The sequence below is a fragment of the Mandrillus leucophaeus genome, unplaced genomic scaffold (assembly GCF_000951045.1).
Source record: "Mandrillus leucophaeus isolate KB7577 unplaced genomic scaffold, Mleu.le_1.0 Scaffold447, whole genome shotgun sequence".
NCBI lineage: Eukaryota > Metazoa > Chordata > Mammalia > Primates > Cercopithecidae > Mandrillus > Mandrillus leucophaeus.
Window position 1 is genome coordinate 2611557 of NW_012104776.1, and position 4149 is coordinate 2615705.

At 45.2% G+C, this 4149-nt stretch overlaps 1 long non-coding RNA gene across 1 annotated transcript in view; it reads left to right on the forward strand.

Annotated features, from left to right (window-relative positions):
• The window catches only part of LOC105549605, a 57188-nt gene that overhangs the window by 13894 nt on the left and 39145 nt on the right, over positions 1–4149 (forward strand). Inside the window, exon 3 of the long non-coding RNA XR_001007573.1 lies at positions 1623–1629. This is a non-coding gene — a long non-coding RNA (uncharacterized LOC105549605). The remainder of the gene's footprint in view (positions 1–1622; positions 1630–4149) is intronic.

Here is a 4149-nt window from a genome sequence, read left to right on the forward strand (position 1 = left end):
CTGTAGCTGCCCAAACCCTGGCTGCAGACTTACACATCCCTACACACTTGGGGACCCAGGAAGACCCTCATGCCCTCACAGGCTCAGAAGGCCTGCTCCTGCTGCCTGGCTTCTCCCTGCTCTCTGCACCTTCTCCAATTTTGGAGCAAAGTCAGGTGGAGCCTAGGCACCATGAAGGACAGCTGGAGGCAGACAGATTCCTGGGTGGAATGGGGCAGGTCTCCACAGAGGCCTCACCTTTTTTAGGCCAGGAATAGCCTCAAGGCTGGGTCAGGCTGCCAGTCCCACAAACCAGAGTGGGAACTTGTGATGCCTTTTCTGGGCCTGCCCATGGCTGCCCATAGACAAATTGACATGTAATGCCTTCCCTCTGAGGCCCATAAAAGCCCCAGACTCAGCCAGACATGAGCAGATAACTGGACAACCAACTGCAGAGAAGAGCAACCCTTACTGTTGATAGAAGGAGATGTCAAGATGACCAACAGCAGAGAGGAGCTACCCACTCTAGGGCCTCCTATCTGCTGAGAGCTTCAGAGACCTGCAGAGTCACCAGGACTACCAGCTATAGAGAGAAGCAACCCACTCCAGGGTCTCCTCTCTGCTGAGAGCTGGGAAGACAATGGGATGACCTGCCTGCAGAGAGGAGCTTCCCAATCCAGGGTCTTCTCTCTGCTATAGGAACTGAACACTCATCAGAACCCTCTGCTGTGGAAAGGAGCTACCCCCTGTGGGTCTCCCGCAAACTGTTCTATTGCTCAATAAAACTTCCCTTCATCTTGTTCATCCTCCACTTGTCTGTGTACCCCATTCTTCCTGGTCACAGAGCAAGAACTCAGGACCCACTAAATGGTGGAGTTAAAAGAGCTAGAACACAAACAGGGCTGAAACGTGCACTTGCTCACCACCTTGTGGACAAAGAGAAGGAGAGAAGAGCTGCGACCCTTCAGGGATCCCAGACTTGGGAGATCCCTGAGTCAGAGCTGTGACTCCCTCTTTGGAGTCCTGCAGTACCTGGCATCTCCAAGCTTCCAGGTGCCACTGCATGTCCTGGAGCCAGCAGGGGAAGCTGCTTGTGTACACCTGATCCAGCTGCAGCCTCACAGAGAGCTGACAGCCATGTTGGCACTGGAGCTGCCCACCCCGCTACAGCAGCCAGCATGTCTGACTGCGCAGAATCTGGAGCCCACACTTGCTCACACATCCTTCACTGCTCCATGCCTGACTCTTCCTTGGCAGGCATGGGATCCAGGCCAGTAGAGTGAGCTGAGCACAGCCTGTGAGGCTGAGTGGGCAGAACCAGCCCAGCGAGCCTGAGAAAAACTCAGGCAAAGGCACCACCAGCCAGAGGTCTCAGGTCAGAAAAGCAAGACTTCAAAGATCCTGTGACAATAGGATACTAATCTCCTGAAATTTTCAAAGAATTACTGCTTGACATAACAGGGACAGCAATGGACTGAAAGGAGGGTAAGAGAGCAAATTCAGGCCTTCTGTTTCCCATCCCCAAATAACTTCCAAGAAAAAATATTGACTTCAGGAAGTTGAAAGTTTGCCATTCTCTAAAAATGAGGAATTAGTGTGGTATCATTGAGAATAATATACTGGAGTCCGAGTAGTATTGAGAGGTCCCAGGTTTCAGTCCTGGCACCATGCTCAGCACCAACTTAGAAGTAAGCATAGTTAACTTTGTTTCAGACATAGGAATCAGACCAAAAAGAGATACTAGGATGTCTGAAGTTGGGCACTACAGAAGTAGAAGAGAGGTGGAGGGATCAGGCTTTATGTAGAGCACAGGAAAGAAATGAAACTCTTCTTAAGTTATTCCCTGCAGCCATTCTCCCTATACTCTTCCCCAAAGGCTCCTAGATCTGAAGGAGACTAAATTGAAGATCATTCTTAGAAAGATTTAGAAAACTGAGATAGTACCACACATTATAAAACAATATAAATATATAGTATTTAAAACAACATGGCTTAAGCTTAAAAACAGGTGGTAACTTTAATGAAAAAGAAGCTTGCCAGGCTTAAAATAGACATTTAGTGTGTAAGCTGGCATTTTAATCAACAGAAAAGGGATTCAAAATTTGCCAGTACTGGAATAATCAGTTTTGCATTTGTAAAAATAAATATATATATATATCTTCATGTTATGTGCCCATGCAAAGTTACATGTTTAAATGTTTAAAAATCTGGAATATTAGAGTAACTAAAAGAAAATACAAAGGAATATCATGCTTAGAATTTTGTCTTAGGAATATATCCTGACTATATACAAAGAAGTATCTGAGATGATATTTATATTGCTGTTTTATATAATAAGAAAGTCAGTGAAGTCTTTCAAAATGTCTAGAAAGAATTCCTGACGATGTTTTAGAAATTATGCCTAATATAGAAAAAATAGAATGCTCTGACAAACATATAAAGCTGGTATATTTGGTTCTAAAACACGCCTACTGTTTACTATAGAAAAAATGCCTACTACAGTACTTCAAGTCTTACTATAAAGCTGCAGTTATCAAGACAGTATTTTATTGGTGGAAAAAAGAAACAAACAGATCGATAGAAAAAAAAAATATCTGGACACAGATCTTACAACCTTCACAAAAATTAGCTCAAAGGAGATCACAGACCTCAGTGTAAAATGCAAAAACAGAACACTCCTAGGAGATAACACAAAAGAAAATCTAGATGACCTTGTATTTGGCAACGACATTGATATAGGAGTGGGGCAGGGAAAGGCTGGGAAGAGAAGGGCAGGGCCCATGGTTAGGGCTCCACCCACAGACCTAGGTAAGGACAGGCATTTGTTTTTGTGCCCAAATGTTGCATTTCCCAAGACCACCCTGGCCCACCATGCCTCCATCCTGTGCCTATAAAAACCCCGAGACCCTAGTGGGCGGAGACACAAGCAGCTGAATGTCAAGAGGAACACACCAGTGGAAGAACACACCAGCAGACATCAGCAGATGTTGGCAGGCCATCCACCAATGGAACAACATGGAGTTTGCCGGGGCAGTCAGAGGAGAGCCCGGCTGCTGAGCAGCCTGACTCCGGGGGAAAACCACCTTCACACTACATCCCCTTCTGGCTCTCCCATCTGCTGAGAACTACTTCCACACAATAAAACCTTACATTCATTCTCCAAGCTCACATGTGATATAATTCTTCCAGTACACCAAGGCAAGTAGCCCAGGATACAGAAAGCCCTCTGTTCTTGCAATGAGGCAGAGGGTCTAATTGAGCTTATAGACACAAGCCACATATGGATGGCTAAACGGAAAGGGCACACTGTAACACATGCCCACTGAGGCTTCAGGAGCTTTAAGCATTCCCCCCTAGACACTGCTATGCAGATAGAGCCCCACAAACTGCCCATCTACATTCTCCTCCCAGAGGTTTCAGCAGTGGGGCACTGAAGAAGTGAGCCACTCCCCTTGTTGCACACCCTGCAAGGGGAACAAGGAAATGTTTCCCATGTCAACATTTTACATACAACAATACCAAAGGCATGGTCCATGAAAAAGCAAACTGTATTTCACTAAAATTAAAAACTTTTGTTCTGCAAAAGACACTGTCAAGAAAATGAGAAGACTAGCTACAGACACCAAGAAAATATTTGTAAAAGACATATTTAATTATATTAGTCTGTTCTCACATTGCTATAAAGAACTACCCGAGACTGGGTAATTTATACAGAAAAGAGGTTTAACTGGCACAGAGTTCCACAGGCTGTACAGGAAGCATGGCTGGGAGGCCTCAGGAAACTTGCAATCATGGTGGAAAGTAAAAGGGAAGCAAGCACATTTTCACATGGCCAGCAGGTAGGGAAGAGAGAGAGAGAGCAAGGAGGGAAAGTGCCACACACTTTTGAAAAACCAGATGAGAATTCACTCACTATCATGAGGACAGCAAGGGGGAAACCTTTCCCTGTGATTCAGTTACCTCCCACCAAGCACCAAGCACCAAGCCCCTCCTCCAATACGGAAGATCATAATTCATCAGGAGATTTGGGTAGGAACACAGAGCCAAACCATATTACTGACAAAGGAATGTTATGCAAAATATATGAAGAAGTCTTAAAACTAAACAATAACAAAATAAAAGACGGGGCCAGGCGCGGTGGTTCACACCTGTAATCCTAGCACTTTGGGA